Source organism: Tupaia chinensis, unplaced genomic scaffold, assembly GCF_000334495.1.
Source record: "Tupaia chinensis unplaced genomic scaffold, TupChi_1.0 Scaffold000238_1, whole genome shotgun sequence".
Classification (NCBI taxonomy): Eukaryota; Metazoa; Chordata; class Mammalia; order Scandentia; family Tupaiidae; genus Tupaia; species Tupaia belangeri.
Window position 1 is genome coordinate 7,174,717 of NW_006159716.1, and position 22,987 is coordinate 7,197,703.

Consider the following 22,987-nt stretch of genomic DNA (forward strand, 5'->3'; position numbering starts at 1 on the left):
CCCCCTGCCCCCGTAACCCCCTCCCCTCCCCCGGAGGCAGCGCTGACCGGACAATGGCCGCTCCGCCCCCTCCCCTCCAGACGCACCCCTCCCAAGGAGTCACAATGGTCTCGCCCGGGGGAGCCGCCGCCAAAGCCCAGCAGCTGATCAGCTGGGATCCGGGCGTGCCACTTTGTTCAGCGCCTCAAAGGCAGAGTCCGCGGCCGGGAGCGAAGCCGACAACGTCGGCCTGTCGCTTTGCGACGGGCTTCTCAAGCCTTCGTTTGCTCACAACTTTTCAAACCTGAGGCAAACTCACATGCCCCCGTCTGAGGAAGCAGAGCAGGGTTCCGAGTAGGTGGGGGCGCGTTGCCTCCCCCCACGCGTGAATGGTACGCCCCGAGCGGGCGGGGAGGAGCGGATTGCTTGTTTAGGGTAAGTTGGCCCAGGCCCAGTCCCAGAGCGGTGGCGCATGCGCCCGGGGACCCTGCAGCCGGTGCGGGGAGGGGCCGCGAGGGAGCGTTTCCAAACCCGGAAGTGGGCTTCGCTCTTCCCGGCGCGGTCGGAGCCTCGGCTGCTGGGGGAGCTGCTGCTCTGGCTGCTGGGCGTTACTGGGGAGCCCTTGTCCCCAAACGGCCAACCTCCAGTCAATCTTTCTTCCCAGTTCCCCCACACCCAACGCACTCTTCCGCAGTTACACCCCGAGAACGGGTCTCCTCTTGGCAGTGATGTACGTCTGGGAAACCATCCCCCACCCCAGCAATGGCGGGGCGAAGTCTCAGTCACGTTCCTCCCCCCTTAGAACCTCAAGTTCACTCATGTGTCGGGTAGGAGAACCTCTTAAGTGCGGACAGGTCTGGGTTCGGAGGTGGGGCAGGAAGAGAGCGAAGGCCAAGTCGAAGTGACCAGAGAAGTTTGGATTCCTAAAAACTCTTCCTTTACCACTCCTTGTTCTTGATCCAGAGTCCATCCTGCGCTCCAGCCAGTCGTGAGTAGGAGCTGATTGTGGATGACTAATTTCAACACGGAGGAAACTTGCACCTGTCCTCTGGGACCTACCTCTGAGGCCCATAGGGTGAACTTCTAGAGAGGATTCCTGGCTCTTGGGAATAGCTGTCAAGTATCCTCCCAACCCAGCGGGGCTACTACCCTTTAATTCCTCAAAGAGTATTACCTAGATTCGTTTTATTACCAAGTGTTTTTTTTTTTTAATATGTCAGCTCCCACTTCTGTTTGTGCATTTTTTTTGTGGGTTTGTTAGCATTAATATTGTTTCTTTTCGCCTCTAAACTTTTTTAAATTTATTTGTTCTTAATTTTTTTGACTTCTAAATTTAGAAAGAGCAAGAACCATGTTTAACTTACTATCCTCCTAAAGATGCTATTCTTGAACACAGTTGCAAAAATCAAACTACTTAAAAGTCAGAACACCTCAAAAATGAATTCTGATTGTTCATGCATAGGATTTAGTTTCAATTTTGTGGGCTTTCACAAGCCTTCTAGAAGTATTTCTGTTAAAACTCAGAATGGATGGAGCTACACAGCACACCTTGCTCTCATTGGATTCATATTGCCTTTAAATCTTCACTTAAATTGACTATAAAGTTGCCACATACATAAGTGACTTACAGACTTTAAGTTAAACTGAGATTAGGTAAGACTCTTTGTTGGCATATGATTTTATTTTACATACAAAAAAGGAACTCCTAAAACCAAAAGAAAAGTTTAATATAGGAAGTAATTGTCATCTTTTGGGAGAGCAGTTGGCATAATGGCGATATCGCTGGACTCCCATGTAGTCATCCATGGTTCAAGTCCCAAACCTGGCTGCTTTAACTTATACTAGGCGCGTGTGCGTGCATACCCAAGATCCTGAGAGGAGAATGGAGCCTTGTGGGATGACCATCCCCATGGGAGGTGATGTCTCGCTTTCTGTCTGTCTCTTTTTGTCTTTCTGGTGAGCTGGACATGCCCTGTAGTAAAAACCTCTCCAAAAAAAAAAAAAAAAGAAGTAATTGTCATCTTTCAAACTGTTTGCCCACATATCTGCTTGCCAGTCACTCAATTCAAAAAGTATTTATTGAGTACCTGGTATGAATAAGCCACCTTCCAAGCCCTCTGGAGACCAAGAGGATTTATAAAATCTAACACTTAAAAGCAGGTACAGGGGCCAGCAGATGGCTTGGTGGTTAAGGGTGCTGGACTCCCACATGGCCAACTGTGGTTCAAGTCCCAGACCTAGCGGCTTTCTTTCTCTCTCTCACTCTGTCCCTCTCTTGTCAAATTGGGATAAATAAATGAATGAATAAATAAAAGAGTTAAAAAAAGTCTTAATCAAATTAAAAAAAAAAAAAAGGCAGGTACATATCCCTGCATATAAGAAGGCAGATAATTTGGCTCCAGCCTTCCTCTCAGGTTGCTTTTCCTGCACCCTGCAAATCATCCACTAGCTGCCATTCCTCAGATACTCTACATACTTAAATCTCCATTCCTTTGTCCCTCCTGTCTCCCTCTGCCCCAACTGCCCCTTCTTGCCCAGGACACCCTGCTGCTCCTTCAGAGGCTGGTTACCCCTTCAGTGCCTTCCAAATTCGGCCAAGGCAGAGTTGGTCTCTCTTTCCTCTGCACACATAATCTCAATTATAGAACGAGGAAGTTTACATATTTGTCTCTTCTCCCAATACTTGATTCCAAAAGCAGTGAGATTGGCGCAAACTCAATCCAAGTCACTGAGTGGAAGAACTAATCTGATAAAATCTTAGTCAGGGCCCTTTTATCTGTGAGTAACAAAAGCCCTCTTAAACATCCTTGTACAAAATAAAGTGGAATACCATATATATGCATATATATATATATATATATTTATATACATACACACACATGTATTATATATATATAAACTTGAAAAGTGAAAATAAAGTGAAATACCACATAAGTGTGTATATATATATATAATATAGTGTATTTATATAATTATATATATTTATAACACATAATTTAGAAAGAAATAATCTTATAGAACTGAAAGGCACAGGTAGCAAAAAGATCACATGAACTGAAATAGGATCTAAAACACCCACAAGAAACCAAATGTCTATGCCCTCAGTATCTCTTTTTCTCTCTAGTCATGCTTCTTCATCTCTGCTTTTCTACAGATCTGCTTCAGAGTCTGCAGACCTGCCTCCACTGCTGCTGTGAGTACACAGTCCAGGCTTACTTACCCTCATTCCAAGAACCAAGAGAGGCCAGCCTTTGGCATGGTTGTTAAGGTAGCTGTTTCTCACATGCCCAGCTGTGCAGTTTGAGTCCAAGCCCAGCAGCTTGAAAACATACCAGGCATACGTGTATGCATGCCCCAAATCCCGAAAACAGGAAAAAATGACTGTGGCTTATCTGTTCCCTGTGAAAGCGTGTTTTCTCACTGTCCTTCCCTCTGTCTCCCCAGGGAGCTCACATGCCCTCTAGCAAAATACAAATAAAAAGAACCAGCAGACTGATTAGTAGCTATGAATCCCAAATCCCAGGAGAAATAACCAGATTATTTCTGGTCTATTTTATGTCAGGTTATCTACTCTTGTCACAGTCACCTTTGGTCGATGGAGTAGCACATAATCAAGGCTCTTCATTTTGTAATACAAACATGGCTGCCAGAGGCCCAACCTTGTAGGCTGAAGTTCTCAAAGGTCACTTATATTCTTGTCAAAGATTTCAGAGGATCTCTGCCACAGACCAGAAAGGTATAAACTGAAGCCTGAAATTTGAAAACAACACTGGACATGTTCTAGAATTTTTCCAACAGAGTAACTTTTTAATCTATTCCAGGCCTAACTTTAAATGGCACTCTCAAAGAAGCTCTAACTGACCCCGGGGTCCCAATCAAAATTACATTCCCACATTATTATCTTACATGGGACCCTTTTCGTTTATAGCACCTATCACGGTTTAAAATTAAATACTTATGAGTCTCCTTTCCAAAGACCAGGCCTGCTTTACTCACCATGAGGTACACACCAGGGCACATTTTGTAGCCATTCATTAAACATTTGTTGAATGGATAGAAAGGTGTAATGACTTGTTGATCAACATGAGCCCCACATATGGATTAGCATCCTAATCAGACTATTATGGTAGATTGTCTCAGTCACCAGCCCACCTTCCCTAAATGACACGGAAACCATCGCTAGCTTTTTCATCATATTGAAGTCGTATGAAAGACCCTGTGTTCATCTGCTTCCTCTGCTGTTGTTCCTAGCCAAGGATCTGGAGAGCCGTTGATCCAGTTCCTGTAACATGCCCACTTAGTTGGCCGAAACCTCAGAGAGGACATAAAATTTCAGGGCATCATCAAATTAGGGGACCAAAGTGTGAGGGTAATTGACAGAAGTGCTTTTGTCATAATTGTCTTGACTATTTTCTAGCATGGATTACATTCCAGTCAAACCTGTGATGTGACTCATGGGAGTAGTTTGCAATCACCATTGGCCCAAAAGGAGCCATCTATGTGCTCAGTAGGGTCTACTAAAGGATAATATTAATGCTTCAGCAGTCAGATATCTTGAAGTAGCAACTGAGGTTGTACAGGAAAGAGCCTGGTGTGACTCAACGTCAGGACCTTAACGAGAACTGCTTTCTTGGTAAGGGTTCAAAAGACCCTACTTAGCCCTTAAGAAAACACAATCAAAAAGAAGGAGCTTGGGACCAGCAGTTAGCATAATGTCTGTGTCGCTGGACTCCCACATAGTCGACCACGATTCGAGTCCCAGACCTGGTGGCTTAAACTCACACGGGGCGCATGTGCGTACGTGCCCAAGATCCCGAGAGGAGAATGGAGGGGAAGGGATTACGACATGGCTATCCCCTCTCGGGGGTGATTTCTCACTTTCTGTCGCTCTGTCTCTCTCTGTCTATCTGGCGAGCACACACGCCCTATAGCACAAACCTCTCAAAAAAAGAAAAAGAAAAAAAGAAAAAAAAGAAGGAGCTTGGGACCAGCAGTTAGCATAATGTCTGTGTCGCTGGACTCCCACATAGTCGACCACGATTCGAGTCCCAGACCTGGTGGCTTAAACTCACACGGGGCGCATGTGCGTACGTGCCCAAGATCCCGAGAGGAGAATGGAGGGGAAGGGATTACGACATGGCTATCCCCTCTCGGGGGTGATTTCTCACTTTCTGTCGCTCTGTCTCTCTCTGTCTATCTGGCGAGCACACACGCCCTATAGCACAAACCTCTCAAAAAAAGAAAAAGAAAAAAAGAAAAAAAAAAAAAAAGAAAAAAAAAAAAAAAGAAAAAAAAAAAAAAAGAAAAAAAAAAAAAAAGAAAAAAAAAAAAAAAAGAAGGAGCTTGTAGAGATATGAGAGAAAGCAGATAATCCTCCATTCTGATTCTGATCCTTGCCCCCACAACTCTTGGTTCAAAGCCTTTCATTATTACAATTCACTCTCACTTAAATTAGCACCAATGTCCAAGTCAAACTCTAGTATAATCTATTTTTAAGAATTATTTAACTTTGGGACCAGCAGATGGTACAATGGCTATGTCTCTGGATTCCCATGTAGTCAGCCACAGTTCAAGTCCTGGAGCCGGTGGCTTAAACTCACGCTAGGTGCATGTGCGTGCGTGCCCAAGATCCTGAGAGGAGAATGGAGGAGTAAAGATTGCAGCGTGGCCATCCGCCCTGAGGGGTCATTTCTTGCTTTCTGTCTATCTGTCTCTTCCTGGCGAGCACATGCACTCTACAGTAAAACCTTCTCAAAAAAAAAAGAATTATTTAACTTTATTTATTTATTTTAATTTGACCAGAGAGGGACAGAGCAAGAAGGCGAAAGAGAGGGAAAATGAGAAAGCAAGCCGCCAGGTCCAGGACTTGAACCACAGTCAACCATGTGGGATTCCAACGCCCTTAACCACAACGCTACCTGCCAATCCCACATAATTTAAATTATAATTCTAATATCATTAAAATTTAATCCCAGATTTCAAACATAATCTCAACTCTAGTTCAATTGCCTTACCACTGAATTCTTTTTTCCCAGCACTTTTTCTTGTGACCCTGTATCCTGACCCACTCATAAGAACAGAGTACCTATAACATCCTGGACCCCTGGGGAGCATGGGAGCCAGTTTCAATAATCTGAAAAAAGAAAAGGGCCTTGACCTGCCGACAAAGAGAAAGTGGAGCATCTCTTCCCTGAATAGGAGGCAGAGACCCTACCATTTGCAGCACGATCTGTTCTAATGCAGGAGCTGCTGTCATGTTACCCTTGTAGACTTTGGATCGTGCAGCACAGTTAGCCTAGACAGACCTGGAACCCTTCTAAAAACTGATAGGGTGCTCGCTTCGGCAGCACATATACTAAAATTGGAACGATACAGAGAAGATTAGCATGACCTCTGCGCAAGGATGACATGCAAATTCGTGAAGCGTTCCATATTTTAAAAAAAAAAAACAAAACAAAACTGATAGGGTTGGGCCGGCAGGTGGCATGGTGGTTAAAAGAGCTGGATTCCCATATAGTCGACTACGGTTCGAGTCCTGGACCTGGTGGCTTGCCTTCTCTCTCTCTCTTTCTGTCCTGTTCTGGTCAAATTGAAATAAACAAATGGATAAATAGATAAATAAATATAAATAAAAATAATTATTAAAAGAAAAACTGTTAGGGTTAAACTGGATGAGTGGCTAGCAAACCATGTTCTCAGAAAGCAGGAATTGTGGTTTTAACTCTGTTTGGTTTGGTTTTGGTTTTCCACAGAAGGAAAACAAATTTTTTTAAAGTCACTGAACCTAACTCTCTCTCAGGTTCCTTTTGGCCCTTGAGTTTTCTGATGTGCAGTTGATTCTTTTCGAAACTTACGGTCCACTTGGCATGGATAAACTCTCAGAGCCAAGGGAAAAGAAGGGCAACCAAGCATACTGTCTCCATCCTTTCTCAGGAAACTAAAAATAAATTAAATAAAATGAAAAGTGTGATGGGGAGGACGGGAAGAGAGGAAAAAAGGCTGCCATTTCACGTCCTACATTCCTCGTGTCCACGAAGCAATTGCTGATTTCCCTGCTGCTCTCACCCATCTTGGTGTGAAATTTGATTTTAGTGACTTTTACATTCCTTTTCAAGAATGGAAATAATTGTTTTTCCCAGAAATACTTGACCTTTGTAGAGGAAAAGAAATTTCAAATAATGAGAAAGCGAAAGTCTTCCCTAATATCACCCCCACATTCCCCCAGGGATCCCCCCCGCTAACAGTGTAGTATATAGCTCTGCAGGTTTTTCATGTATGTATGGCCCTAGATATGGGCTCGTGAAGCACATAGTACATGATAGCTGATGTTTTTAACTTTGACATATGTCATGTACCTCTTCCATATCTCTGCACATAGCTTTACAGTATGGTCTTGCAGCTAAATGTGGTAGGGTTCTCCGTTGAAACAAAACCCAAAACAAAAGTGAATGTGTGTGTGTACGATTTATTGTGAGAAACTGACTCGTTATTATGGAGGCTGAGAAGACCTGATGGCTGCAGCCCAAGGCCTGAGAACCAGGAGAGCCCATGATGTAAGTTCTAGTTTGCATCCAAATGTGTTTCTCCAAGACCGAGGCAATGGCAGATGTGAGTCTGGTCAAGGTCCACTTCTGGTTCAGAGATGGCGCCTTCTTGCTGTGTCCACACATGGTAGAAGGGGCAAACAAACCAACTTGGCCCTGTTTTATAAAGGCACTAATCCCATTCATGAAGGCTCTGTTCTCATGGCCTAGTCTCCTTCTAAAAGGTTCTATTCTACCTCCTAATAGTACCCCAGGGGTTAGGATTTCACAATATAAATGAGGGGGCACATGAACATTTGGACCACAGCAAGTGTTAATCTCATCCAGAAATATCCTCTTTATCTCATGAACCATTCATTTATGTTTATTCATTCAACAGGCACTTAACCTGAGTACCTACTATATGCTGGGCACTGTTTTAGCCATTTGAATTGGGGTCTATTTTTATGTTACATGTGCCTTTTTATGTATTTTATCTACTTTTCTACAGATACATTTTGGTTTTCAGGTTTTGCTTAATATTTAAGGTAGTAGTATTAAGAATAGGGACTCACCCCATGGTCTGGTAGTTAAAGGAGCCAGATCCTTTCTCTCTCTGTCTATCTGGCGAGCACACACGCCCTATAGCAAAAACCTCTCCAAAAAAAGAAAAAGAAAAAAAAAAAAAAAAGAAGGAGCTTGTAGAGATATGAGAGAAAGCAGATAATCCTCCATTCTGATTCTGATCCTTGCCCCCACAACTCTTGGTTCAAAGCCTTTCATTATTACAATTCACTCTCACTTAAATTAGCACCAATGTCCAAGTCAAACTCTAGTATAATCTATTTTTAAGAATTATTTAACTTTGGGACCAGCAGATGGTACAATGGCTATGTCTCTGGATTCCCATGTAGTCAGCCACAGTTCAAGTCCTGGAGCCGGTGGCTTAAACTCACGCTAGGTGCATGTGCGTGCGTGCCCAAGATCCTGAGAGGAGAATGGAGGAGTAAAGATTGCAGCGTGGCCATCCGCCCTGAGGGGTCATTTCTTGCTTTCTGTCTATCTGTCTCTTCCTGGCGAGCACATGCACTCTACAGTAAAACCTTCTCAAAAAAAAAAGAATTATTTAACTTTATTTATTTATTTTAATTTGACCAGAGAGGGACAGAGCAAGAAGGCGAAAGAGAGGGAAAATGAGAAAGCAAGCCGCCAGGTCCAGGACTTGAACCACAGTCAACCATGTGGGATTCCAACGCCCTTAACCACAACGCTACCTGCCAATCCCACATAATTTAAATTATAATTCTAATATCATTAAAATTTAATCCCAGATTTCAAACATAATCTCAACTCTAGTTCAATTGCCTTACCACTGAATTCTTTTTTCCCAGCACTTTTTCTTGTGACCCTGTATCCTGACCCACTCATAAGAACAGAGTACCTATAACATCCTGGACCCCTGGGGAGCATGGGAGCCAGTTTCAATAATCTGAAAAAAGAAAAGGGCCTTGACCTGCCGACAAAGAGAAAGTGGAGCATCTCTTCCCTGAATAGGAGGCAGAGACCCTACCATTTGCAGCACGATCTGTTCTAATGCAGGAGCTGCTGTCATGTTACCCTTGTAGACTTTGGATCGTGCAGCACAGTTAGCCTAGACAGACCTGGAACCCTTCTAAAAACTGATAGGGTGCTCGCTTCGGCAGCACATATACTAAAATTGGAACGATACAGAGAAGATTAGCATGACCTCTGCGCAAGGATGACATGCAAATTCGTGAAGCGTTCCATATTTTAAAAAAAAAAAACAAAACAAAACTGATAGGGTTGGGCCGGCAGGGGGCATGGTGGTTAAAAGAGCTGGATTCCCATATAGTCGACTACGGTTCGAGTCCTGGACCTGGTGGCTTGCCTTCTCTCTCTCTCTTTCTGTCCTGTTCTGGTCAAATTGAAATAAACAAATGGATAAATAGATAAATAAATATAAATAAAAATAATTATTAAAAGAAAAACTGTTAGGGTTAAACTGGATGAGTGGCTAGCAAACCATGTTCTCAGAAAGCAGGAATTGTGGTTTTAACTCTGTTTGGTTTGGTTTTGGTTTTCCACAGAAGGAAAACAAATTTTTTTAAAGTCACTGAACCTAACTCTCTCTCAGGTTCCTTTTGGCCCTTGAGTTTTCTGATGTGCAGTTGATTCTTTTCGAAACTTACGGTCCACTTGGCATGGATAAACTCTCAGAGCCAAGGGAAAAGAAGGGCAACCAAGCATACTGTCTCCATCCTTTCTCAGGAAACTAAAAATAAATTAAATAAAATGAAAAGTGTGATGGGGAGGACGGGCAGAGAGGAAAAAAGGCTGCCATTTCACGTCCTACATTCCTCGTGTCCACGAAGCAATTGCTGATTTCCCTGCTGCTCTCACCCATCTTGGTGTGAAATTTGATTTTAGTGACTTTTACATTCCTTTTCAAGAATGGAAATAATTGTTTTTCCCAGAAATACTTGACCTTTGTAGAGGAAAAGAAATTTCAAATAATGAGAAAGCGAAAGTCTTCCCTAATATCACCCCCACATTCCCCCAGGGATCCCCCCCGCTAACAGTGTAGTATATAGCTCTGCAGGTTTTTCATGTATGTATGGCCCTAGATATGGGCTCGTGAAGCACATAGTACATGATAGCTGATGTTTTTAACTTTGACATATGTCATGTACCTCTTCCATATCTCTGCACATAGCTTTACAGTATGGTCTTGCAGCTAAATGTGGTAGGGTTCTCCGTTGAAACAAAACCCAAAACAAAAGTGAATGTGTGTGTGTACGATTTATTGTGAGAAACTGACTCGTTATTATGGAGGCTGAGAAGACCTGATGGCTGCAGCCCAAGGCCTGAGAACCAGGAGAGCCCATGATGTAAGTTCTAGTTTGCATCCAAATGTGTTTCTCCAAGACCGAGGCAATGGCAGATGTGAGTCTGGTCAAGGTCCACTTCTGGTTCAGAGATGGCGCCTTCTTGCTGTGTCCACACATGGTAGAAGGGGCAAACAAACCAACTTGGCCCTGTTTTATAAAGGCACTAATCCCATTCATGAAGGCTCTGTTCTCATGGCCTAGTCTCCTTCTAAAAGGTTCTATTCTACCTCCTAATAGTACCCCAGGGGTTAGGATTTCACAATATAAATGAGGGGGCACATGAACATTTGGACCACAGCAAGTGTTAATCTCATCCAGAAATATCCTCTTTATCTCATGAACCATTCATTTATGTTTATTCATTCAACAGGCACTTAACCTGAGTACCTACTATATGCTGGGCACTGTTTTAGCCATTTGAATTGGGGTCTATTTTTATGTTACATGTGCCTTTTTATGTATTTTATCTACTTTTCTACAGATACATTTTGGTTTTCAGGTTTTGCTTAATATTTAAGGTAGTAGTATTAAGAATAGGGACTCACCCCATGGTCTGGTAGTTAAAGGAGCCAGATCCTTCATGGCCAAGTTAGAGTCCTAGCCTCAGCAGTTTGATAAACACGCCAGGCATGCATGCATTTGTGCCCAAAATCCTGATAGGATGGAGAGATAGAGGAAAAGGGATTGTAACATGACCACACCTCACTGAGGGTGCTTCCTTCCTCTCCCTCTCCCTGTTGCTCTGTCTCTCACTGGCTTATGTACATATCCTGTGTGGGTGGGAAAGCCAGGTGTTTAGCTTGGTGGTCAAGGCAGCCAGATCCCACATGGCCAACCATGCAATTCAAGTCCCAGAAACACACTGAACATGAGTATGTGTGTGTACGTCAAATCCCAACAGGCTGGAGAAATGGCATTGTAGCGTGCCTCATAGGGGGTGCTTCCTTCCTCTCCTCTTTGTCTCTCTGTCTCTGGTGAGCACGCATATCCTTTGGTAAAAATTTTTTTAAAAAAAGAAAGCTCATAGGGACTAGTAGTTAGCGTAATGGCTGTGTTGCTGGACTCCCATGTAGTTGACCGCGGTTTGCGTCCCAGACCCAGTGGCTTAAACTCACGCCAGGCACATGTGCGTGCATGCCCAAGATCCCGAGAGGAGAATGGAGGAGAAGGGATTGCGGCGTGACCATCCCCCCTAGGGGGTGACTTCTCGGTTTCTATCTCTCTGTCTCTCTCTGTCTGGCGAGCGCACGCGCCCTATAGCAAAAACCTCTTCAAAAAAAAGAAAAGTAAGCTTAAAGAAAGAAGACAGGCTAGCATGGGGGATAAGGTGCTGGACTCCCACATGGCTGACTGCAGTTCAAGCCCCAGACCTGGTGGTTAAAAATCACGCTGGGTGTATGTGCCTGTGTACCCAAAAATCCCAAGAGGAGAGCAGAGGAGAAGAGATTGTGGCATGGCCATCGCCCCCTTGGGGATGAGTTTTCACTTTCCCTCTCACTATCTCTTTTTGTCTCTCCAGGAAGCACAGGCATCCTATGGTAAAAACCTAAAAAAAAAAAAAATTTTTTTTAATAAATTATAGTAAGCAGAAGCCTGCTCTGTAAGTCTATAAGTCCCCAGGGACTGGCCTGAACTTTCCCATCAAGTTTATTGCTCAAGTTTGTACAGATCATTTCCAGGGATAAATGGCACCATACGAGGCTAGGCCAGGCTTCAGAAGTGGACCTAGCAAAAAGAATCAAGGGTGTTTGAAGCAGGGAGAACAGATTAGGAAAAAGGGGTTAGAATTCCTTCCCTTTTTAGAAAAAAAGGGGTTAGAATTCCTTGTTAGAATGAAATTAGGGAGGGAGTCAGAGTTGCAGAACACGTTTGGAATGCCAAGCAGAATTAGTGGCTCCAGGAAATAGTTATGGTCAGGAAAGAGGCTCAAGATGGGGTTGAAAGGTTAAGGCTGTTCTGTATGTTGGATTCCTCCAGAAGTCGAACCTGAAACTATGACTGGGAGATGTAGAGAATTCAGGGAGATGGCCAATAAAGGGCATGTCACCAAGCTAGCTACCATTGGGAGTGACTAGAATTCAGTCCTAGTCATCGCGGACAGGGCAAAATCGTTCCTCGAGGTCATCCCACCAGAAGAGTGGGGGGAGGTGCAGGCTGTATTTACATATCCACTCTGTCAGTATAAACTGTCCCTAACTTACACTCGTTCAATTTAGGATTTTTCAACTTCACAGTGGTGTCAACATGATACACATTCAGTAGAAGCCATACTTTGAGCACCCATATAACCATTCTAGTTTTCACTTTCAGAAGAATATTCAATACATGAGATAGTCAACACTTTATTATAAAATGGGCTTTGCGTTAGATGAATTTGCCCAGCTATAGGCTAAGGTAGGTGTTGTGGGTGCATTTTTAGGTATGTCAGACTAAGCTACACTGTGCAGTAAGACAGGTGTATTAAATGCATTTCAACTCACAATATCTTCAACTTCAGATGAGTTTATTAGCACATAGCCCCATCGTAAATCGAAGCTCTATGTAGTTGACATAGATCACACACACTTTGGCCTGCCTTTGCAGGCAAAGTCATCTTCCCTGGTTTCAGAGAAAGCCCTCAGGCAAAAAAATGCACACTCTGACCATAGGAAAATGATGGGATCATTCTGAGTCCTAAGGCCCAAGGGACATGGGCAGCGCATCTGTAGTATCTGCTATGGCTGGGGACAGTCCACGTGTGTGTGTACATCTGGGAGAAGTGCTATTCACTCAAATTATTTAGTTTTTTTTTTTCCTAAGGCCGTGATTAATTAAGCACGACTAGTTGTTTTCTGAATAAGAGTTAGAGAGCAGAGTTAAAGTTACAACTGAGACTAGAGAACTTGAGTTCTGTTAAGGACACTCAAGCTATTTATTCTGGCCCAAGTTACAGTTAGCAGGTGAACCCAGGCAGGACTGGGACCTGGTGTGTGTTACTCCAAAGCTCATTAAAAGGACAGAGGGCAGGATGGCCTGGTGTGGGGAGGGGTGTTTCCACAGGATCCTTGCCGCCTGCGGCTTCTTCCCTGGCAGCCAGGGAGCTGGGCTAGAAGGAGGCTGTGCAGCTGCCATCTGTTCTTTTGGCTCAACTGCCTGGCAACTGCCCGCCCATGTCTGCTCTCTGCTCTGGAGGAGGAGGCATTCCTCCACGGCCCATCGGGCAGGAAGAGGAGCCATGCCCTCGCCAGGGCTGCACCACATGATGGATTCAATGATTATGACTTTCTGATGTGGGGGCTGCTCAGCCGTGTAGCAGACCCAATCCCATCTGGTGTGTGTTTCTTAAAAGAGCTGCGAGAAGGGAAAATCTGCATACTGCTCATGCTGGTGGGAGCGCGTTCTCATATGCACTTGAGTGGGTGTGTGTGCACACACAGGTACGGGTGTATACACAGGTGTATACATAGGCATGTGCCTGTGTACACACACACACCACACACACAGGTGGAGGTAAGCATTGGAAGTTCAAAGCCATTGTGGTTTCATTTCCTTCTCAGAGGTCGATTAGCAAATTAATAATAATGCTGTTGTTTTTGTTTTTGGGTTTTTTTTTTTTTTGAGAGGTTTTTGCTATAGGGCGCGTGCGCTCGCCAGACAGACAGAGACATAGAGACAGAAAGTGAGAAATCACCCCCCAGGGGGGATGGTCACGCCGCAATCCCTTCTCCATTCTCCTCTCGGGATCTTGGGCACACACGTACATGCGTCCAGCATGAGTTTTAAGCCACAGGGTCCGGGACGCGAACCGTGGTCGACTATGTGGGAGTCCAGCAACATAGCCATTACCCTAACTGCTGGTTCCCAATAATGCTGTTTTTTTAATGCTTTCCACAAACCAGTTAACTACGGTAGGTGCATTCCATACATTGGTTATAGTAGTTAATATAAACTTTACAACTATCCCATAAGAGAAATTGTATCTTCTTTATTCTGCTGATAAGAAAAGCAAAGTGGTCAAGGCTAAATGAGGAGAGGTTTTTGCTATAGGGCGCGTGCGCTCGCCAGACAGACAGAGACATAGAGACAGAAAGTGAGAAATCACCCCCCAGGGGGGATGGTCACGCCGCAATCCCTTCTCCATTCTCCTCTCGGGATCTTGGGCACACACGTACATGCGTCCAGCATGAGTTTTAAGCCACAGGGTCCGGGACGCGAACCGTGGTCGACTATGTGGGAGTCCAGCAACATAGCCATTACCCTAACTGCTGGTTCCCAATAATGCTGTTTTTTTAATGCTTTCCACAAACCAGTTAACTACGGTAGGTGCATTCCATACATTGGTTATAGTAGTTAATATAAACTTTACAACTATCCCATAAGAGAAATTGTATCTTCTTTATTCTGCTGATAAGAAAAGCAAAGTGGTCAAGGCTAAATGAGTTGCCTAAGGACACAATTTGTAAGTGGCAGAGGCATAATTTTAGACCATGTCTCTTATCCCATAGTGCATAATACTGTATCTAATGTCCATCCCCTCCTAAATCTTATCAGAATGAGAGTCAACACGCTATACCCATGCACAGAAGGATGAATGATTCATATAAAACTTATGAATGAAAGAAAGTAGACACAAAAGAATATGAACTACATGATTTGTTTGATACGAAGGTCAAAAACAGAATTATTAATCTATGGTATCAAGAGTTAGGAGAATGTTTAGCTTTGCAAGAGGCAGGTAATAGCAGGATGAGGGTACTGGAAGGACTTCTAGGAGGGTAGTGATTAATACTATTCTATTTCTTGATCTGGTTACGTTGATGCATTCAGTGTGTGTGAATTCATTCATTAAGCTGTGTATGTATGACTTGTGTACTCAACAGAAAGTTCACAGTGAAAAGAAAAGTCTTCCTAAGTACGTTGAGGGGTTCAGAGAAAGGAGGTATTACAGGGTCTGCCCTCAAAGGGTGGACAGGGACGGCTCATATTCTTTTTCTTTTTTTTTTTTTTTTTTTGAATTGGCAGAGGGGGCATACCCTCACCAGAGAGAGACAGATATGGAGTAAGCACCCTCCTTGCAAAGGCGAATGATTTCCCCCAGTCCCTTCTCCATTTCTCTACCCTGTCAGAATTTGGGGCATACATGTATACACACACACGCACATACATATACACACTGTTTTTTCTAGCTTCTGGGGCCAGGATTCAAACCACATGGTTGGCCATTTGAGATCCACCTCCCTTAACCACTATTCAGCAGGGCCAGCCCTCAGTGGCTCTGATTCTAGACAGGCAGACACAGTCTGAGGCTCAGGATGATTCCAGGATGTGGAGTGGGAGGGTGGACTCAAGCTAAGTGCTCCAGGGGAGCTGACAAGGAGCGCAACAAGAGCCAAGAGGAGTTAAATATGCAGCTACGGCCACCAGAAGTGGTCAATGTGCAGTGGCCAGAAGAAGACTGCAGCCTTTCGGAGCCCAACAGGCCTATGTAAGCTGTGGTGCATGGAAAGAGCATTTAACCTCTCGGAACGCTGGTTACCTTCCCCATGCGATAGGGGTCACTGGTATAAAGACAGTTACAAGGGCTAAAGGACGTGATAGAGATAAAACACCTGGCCCAGAGGATGGCACATGGGAGCCATTCAGTTAAAGGTATGTGGAGAAAGTAGAGGATGCTCTGGAACCTGAGAGTTTCCTCAAACATCAGAGAGGTTGGCAAGTGGCAGATGCCTCGCATCGCACTGGATAGCTTGTGGCCTACGCAAAGTGATGTGTTTTCCACGCAGTGGGACCTGGTCTGTGATCAGCAGGCAGGTCCAAGACTGATGGTGGCCGCTGGGACTGACCATGCTGCTCTACAATGAAAATCCCCCAGGAGAGATCAAGAAAAGGGACCCAGGAAAAGGATTCAGGCTTAAGAGAATGAGGAGTCGTCTCCGGGCTGGCAGCCCAACCAGAGAGGAAGTTCTGTGTGCAAGAGAGTAATTCAGTAGAGGTTTATGAAGCTGTGTGCTGTGTGGTGGAGTTACTACCCTCTGAAGTTACTCGGGGTCTACCCTTCAATATTTTCCGCCCACAGAATTCGGAGACCGATAAAATCTGTTTTGAAAACTGATGAAGTGACCACGTTTGGCCACACAGAGTGTCACCTCTAAAGACACAGCTGACAGATGAGTTACCTAAGGAAGAACTTTCTTTTTTGGGGTGGGGGGAGAGGTTTTCACTATAGGGCACGTGCGCTCGCCAGACAGAGACACAGAGACAGAAAGCGAGAAATCACCCCCCAGGGGGAATGGCCACGCCGCAATCCTTTCTCCGTTCTGAAGGAAGAACTTTCTGATGCATCTCCTAACTCAAACACCAACTACCCCAAGAAGCTTGGTTCCCTAGCACCCCACTTAGAGGTTTGCACTTTCTCTCTGAAGCTCCTGTAGCCCCCTGTACTCCCTGCAGGGCCTGTGGGCTTGATACAGAGGAAAGAGACTCATCCGTTATTTTTCTGCTTATAGCAAGAAACCAAGAAACAACAACAGAAAAAGAGGGGGAGGCCTTTCAACACAGTAGTTTGTTTGGGTTTCATTTAAAGAATTATTTTATTTCATTTTATTTATCATTACTCGTTTTTAGCTTGACCAGAGAGAGAGAGGGAAAGTAAGAAAGCGAGCTGCTGGGACCAGCACTTAGTGTAATGGCTATGTGGCTGGACTCCCTTGTAGTCGACCGCGATTCGAGTCCCAGACCCGGTGGCTTAAACTCACACAGGGCGCGTGTGTGTGCGTGCCCAAGATGAGATGAAAAGCGAGAAGGGATTGCAGCATGGCCATCCCCCCGGAGAGGGGGGTGATTTCTCGCTTTCTGTCTCTCTGTCTCTGTCTCTCTGGCAAGCGCACGTGCCCTATAGCAAAAACCTCCCCCAAAGAAAGAAAGAAAGAAAGAAAGAAAGAAAAAGCTGCCAGGTCCGGGACTTGAACCACACTTGCCAATGTGGGAGTCCAGCACCTTAACCATTATGCCACTGCTGGCCTCTGTTTTGGTTTCATTTGAAAGAAGTCCAAGCTAGGCTTGGTGGTGCACATCTGTAATTCCAGCTACAGAGAGGCTGAGGCAGAAGGATTGAGAGTTTAAGGCCAATCTGAGCAACTTAGCAATTCTTAAATTAAAAATAATAATAAAAAATAAGATGGGGCTGGCAGGAGGCATGGTAGTTAAAGGCACTGGACTCCCATGGTCGACCACTGTTCGAGTCCTGGCCCTGGTGGCTTGCTCTCTTGCTCTCATCAAAACTGGAAAGAAAAAAAAAAAAAGATAATAAATAAGTAATGCAAAAAAAAAAAAAAAAGGAAAGAAGGAAGACAGAAAGGGAGAGACAGACAGAGAATGAGAGAGAAGGAAAGAAAAAAAGAAATCGGGGGTGAAGGGGGCCAGCAGATGGCATAATGGTTGTTTCTGGACTCCCACGTAATTGGCCATGGTTCCAGTCCCTAACCCGGTGGCTTAAAACATGCTGGGCACATGCCCAAGTTCCTGAGAGGAGAATGGAGAAGAAAAGATTGCAGGGTGGCCATCCCCTGATTTCTCGCTTTCTCTCTCTCTCTCTCTCTCTCTCTCTCTCTTCTTATCTCTCTCTTCTGTCTTTCTGGCGAGTGCATTTGCCCTATAGCAAAAAAAACCTCTCTAAAAAAAAAAAGAAAGAGCTGGGACCAGCAGTTGGCGTAATGGTTATGTCCCTGGACTCCCATGTAGTCGACCACGGTTCAAGTCTCAAACCCGGTGGCTTAAACCCACACCAGGTATGTGTGTATGCATACGTGCCCAAGATCCCAAGAGGAGAATGGAGGAGAATGGAGAAGGGATTGCGGTGTGGCCATGCCCCCTGAGGGGGGACTTCTCGCTTTTTGTCTCTCTTTCTGGCGAGTGCATGCGCCCTATAGCAAAAACCTCTCCAAAGAAAGAAAAGAAAAGAAAGGGGACCAGCAGATGATATTATGGTTACATTGCTGGACTCTCACATAGTCGACCACAGTTCAAGTCCTGGACCCAGCGGCTTAAAATTCACACCAGGCATGTGAACATGCATGCCCAAAGTCCCAAGAGAAAAATGGAGGAGAAGGGATTGTGACATTGCCATTCTCCCTGAGGGGTGTTTTCATGCTTTCTGTCTCTCTCTGAAGAATGCATGCACTCAATAGAAAAAATCTCTCTTGGGCTGGCAGGTTGTGTGGTAGATAAGGGCGCTGGACTCCCACATGGCCAACCACAGTTCAAGTCTTGGACCTGGTGGCTGGCTTTCTCACTTTCCCTCTCTCTCTCTGTGTCTTGCTGGTCAAATTAAAAAACAAAATGAATGAATAAATAAAATTATATAACTAATTCTTAAACAAAAAAAAAATCTCTCTTAAAAAAAGGAAAGAAAGAAACAGAGCCAGCTGGTAGGTGGCTGGATCCCTCACAGCTGACTGAGCTGTTCCAGTCTCAGACCAGGCAGCCTGGAAAACATTCCAGGCATGTGTACGTGCATGCCTAAAACCCAGAGGAGATGGAGGACAAGGGATTGTCACATGGCCATCCCCATGGGGGGCGCTTTCTCACTTTCTCTTTCTCTCCCTCCATCCCTCCTTCCTAGCAAGAGCATGTGCCCTCTGGCCAAATTTTAAAAGAAAAAGAAAAATCCATAGACATTGTGCTTCAGAAGATACCATCAAAACAGAAACAAAAAGCCACAGACCTGAGGAAAATGCTTGCCAATCATATGACCAATAAAGGCTCTAAAACATTGCAGCCTTTTGGAGTTCGCCAGGCCTAAGCTGTGGTATGAAGAAAGAGCAATTTAACCCCTTCTAAAATATATTTTTAAAAATTCCTGAAACTCAAAAAAGCAATCCAATTCAAAATAGACAAGGATTTGAGTAGATATTTAACCAAAGAAGAGAGAGGAATAGCTAATAAGCACATGTAAAGATGCTGAACGTCTTTAGTCATCAGGGAAGTGCAGACCCAAGCCATAATGAAATATCGCTTCGCATGCACTGGAGTGACTATTACAAAAATATATATATACAATAACAAGGCATGGCGAAGACGATGAAAAATTGGAACTATCAGATGGAATGCAAAAGGGTAGGAAACTTCAGAAGGAATGCAAAAATGGTAGGAATGTAAAACAATAAAGCTACTTTGGAAAATAGTTTGGCAGTTTTTTTTATTTACTAATTTATTGAATGAGAGACAGGAAGGCACAGAAAGAGGGGGACAGGCACCTCTAACAGGGTCTTCGCACCGTGACCCACACCCCGGTCTCAGCCAGTCTAGTTCACGGTACATGTGCACCCACGCGGCATGATTAGGAAGGTCCCTGGATGTGAACCCAGGACCTTTTCCTGTGGGTCCAATTGCATTACCCCGGCACTACCACCAGGCTTTTTTACTAGGATAAGCATAAGTTTACCATACAACCCAGCCATTTCACCCCTTGGAATCTACCTCCCAAGAGAAAAGAAAATATGTCTACACAAAGGGTTGTAACATTGTATGCAAATGGTCATTACAGTATTATGCATACTTCAAATATTCATTAACTGGTGAATGATACAGCAGTATATACATAGGAATATTACTCAACAATGAAGACACTGATACATGCTACACAATGAACCTCAACACTGCTCAGTGAAAGGTGTGGAAGAACATCCATTAGGGGACCAGCAGTTAGCGTAATGGCTATGTCGCTGGACTCTCACGTACTCAACCACGGTTCGAGTCCGGGACTCGGTGGCTTAAACTCACATTGAGCGCATGTGCGTGCGTGCCCAAGATCCCGAGAGGAGAATGGCGGAGAAGGGATTGCGGCGTGGCCATCCTCCTGGGGGGGTGATTTCTCGCTTTCTGTCTCTCTGTCTCTCTCTGTCTGTCTGGAGAGTGCATGTGCTGTACAGCAAAAAAAAAAAAAAAACACCTCCAAAAACTTACCAAGGTGTTTTCGTAAGCGAAAAAAACATTTACTCAGGAAGGTAGGAAAGGCTACATCAGCTTTCAAAAAATAGCACTTTCAGTTTTTCTGCTTTAGTTCCACTTTAGGGATGAAGAAACTGAGACTAAAAGAAGGTAAACACCTCGCTCTGATCGTGGAACCGGAAGCTGAACCCTGACTCCTAAGTCCGTGAAGGGCGGCTTGTTTATCTCTCCGTTCCCAGAACACAGAAGTGTCAGAACACATAGTCAGAGCTCAATTAGTCCATGTTGTATTTTAATCTAATTAAGGACTGGCTTGTGGGAAGGCAGGCATCAGAGGCCTGTGAGGAAAATCAGAGCAGAGAAAGGACATATTATTTAAGGAGTTGGTGGGGGAGCTGTGGAGCGAGGGGGCTGGGCCCTTACCCTCCGGCAGCCTGGAGTGGGCTCCCCTCACCGTCCCTCTCCCTCCTGCCTTCCAGAGAGGCTGTGCTCTGGGCAGAGCTGCTGCCATTATTCATCAAAGCCTCACAGCTGAGGAAGCTCAGGGCCCATCCTGTAGGACACTTTCAATCAACTCTGCTTCAATTTATTCCTTCTAAATGACTCTGAAATGTAAATAAAATTAAATTAATGCTACTGTATTTGTCTCTGGTTAGGGCTGTAATGGGCTGCAGTAATGCTGCCCTTGAGATCAACTGTGTAGAGAGGAGCCCGGACAGTCTCGTGGCCAGCCCTGGGCCCCTCCTCCCCAAACACCCCTCCAGCCTCTACTCTGGAGGGACAGGTCACACTGTCCTCGTTCACCGATTGTGGGGGGTGAGAGGTTGTGTCACTTCTACCCCTTCTCAGAACAAGCAGGCCTGGACACCTAAGGGCCCTTCACAGACTCCCGCATTGCCACTGCCCCACCCCGAGCTCCCACACTTCTGGAGCTCTAGAGCAAGGCAAAACGAGTGTTTCTTTGCCCACTAAGCCAAGAGCAGGCACCCCAGAAGCCAGTCTGTGAGGAGCCACCTACACCTGGCAGCCGCACCAGGACTCAATCCCTGTGTCCACGCCCTTGCTCCCAATGAGGGGTTCCATTGTGTTAAATCAGGGCTTTCAGCTTCCACACTACGGACACCCTTTGTGGTGAGGTACTGAGCACCAGGAGGTTTACCAGCAGCCCGAGCCTCTGCCCTCAGACGCCAGGAGCACTCCCCCGCCCATGCCCAACCCCACCTGTGACAACCACAAATGTCTCCAGACATTACCCAATGTTCCCAGGGGGCCAAAGTCACCTCTGGTTGAGAATCATGGCCCTAGAGGAGGATTGGGGAGTGGACAGCAGAGAGAGGAGTGGGCACAGCGGAGAAGTTTGTGACAGAATCCTGTGACGCACACACGTCTTTCCCCTTCGTCAGTCTCAGCTAGCCAGCCCTGATAGAGTATATGAACATTTGTCAATATCGTCCTACACAAGTACCGAGTGACCATCTGACCTGTAGACTAAGCGCTGGCAACTCTGCCCTCTTCCCTCCAGCAGCCTCCCTCCACCCTCTCCCACTTCAGTTGCCCAGTTACCCACCCAGCCTCAAGAACTGCACACCGGGAAATCAGGAACAGAGATTCTCTTAGTCTCCATTGGCAGAGACACTCAGGTGAAGGAGGTCTCAGTAGATTCCTTCAAGAAGGAAGAAAAGTCTTGGCAAGAGGAGATTCCCAAAAGAAGGAAATAGGAGGTAACTTTCCAATAGAAGTAGGCCCCAACACTGTGTATTAATTGGGTTATTAGGATTCTGAAATATCTCGGACCAGCCGTGTGCCATGGTGGTTGAGAAGGCTGGATATCACATGGCCAACCATGTGGTTCGAGTCCTGGACATAGTGGCTTGAGGAACAAGCCTAGCACGTGTGCATACGTGCCCAAAATCCTGAGGGGAGAATGGAGGAGAAGGAATTGCAGCACGGCCATCCACCCTGGGGGGTGATCTGTCTCTCTCTCTTTCTCTCTCTCTCTCTCTCTGTGTGTGTCTCTGGTGAGTGCATGCACCCGAGAGCAAACAAAAAGGAAGAGGAGGAGAAGGAGAAGAATCTTTCATTATCTTTCGAGTATTCAACTGCTTCGAGGCCTCAGATGGGCAGGTTGGGGGCTGACAGAAAGCCCCCCAGTGCTGCTCCTTCATGCCAGGTCAAGAGAAACCCAGGAAGGGAGTGGAGCATTATCTTCCAGGGTTCAGAGGGCCGGAGGGCACAGACAATCACAGTGGGTTTGCCCAGGGAGAGGAGGAACGGGGCAAGTCCCCACCCCACCATGCCCTCTCACCTCTCACTTTAGCCATCTCAATTTACAGAACAAACTGTGGGAAAACAGTCCTGTGATTTTAACTCTATTTATAAATCTCTTAAAGCTTTTATGTGGTCCAGAAGAAGGCCTGGCCAGAGCATTTCAGTTTACATAGAGGAAATGAAAGAAAATATTTATAATCACAGCATGAAGCCTGAGCCCAGAAGTATGCCAGGAACTATGGGGGCCGGGAAGAGTCCCCTCCCTCCTCCTGGATTCGTTATCACAAAAGAATGTTAATCCCACCTCCCATCCTTGTGTTTCATCATAATTTGATTTGTGTGTGTCTGTGTGTCTGTGTGTGTGCGTCTGCTGTATTTCTC

At 45.2% G+C, this 22,987-nt stretch overlaps 1 long non-coding RNA gene and 2 other non-coding genes across 3 annotated transcripts in view; all 3 read left to right on the plus strand.

Annotated features, from left to right (window-relative positions):
• Positions 1 to 6: 6 nt before the first annotated feature.
• LOC102484877 (uncharacterized) overlaps positions 7 to 22,987 on the plus strand; it is a 53,979-nt gene continuing 30,998 nt past the window's right edge. Inside the window, exons 1-2 of the long non-coding RNA XR_001370391.1 lie at positions 7 to 414; positions 3,134 to 3,172. This is a non-coding gene — a long non-coding RNA (uncharacterized LOC102484877). The remainder of the gene's footprint in view (positions 415 to 3,133; positions 3,173 to 22,987) is intronic.
• LOC114007830 (U6 spliceosomal RNA) lies at positions 6,311 to 6,417 on the plus strand. The gene has a single exon (XR_003549420.1). It is a non-coding gene; the product is annotated as a U6 spliceosomal RNA (small nuclear RNA).
• LOC114007831 (U6 spliceosomal RNA) lies at positions 9,190 to 9,296 on the plus strand. The gene has a single exon (XR_003549421.1). It is a non-coding gene; the product is annotated as a U6 spliceosomal RNA (small nuclear RNA).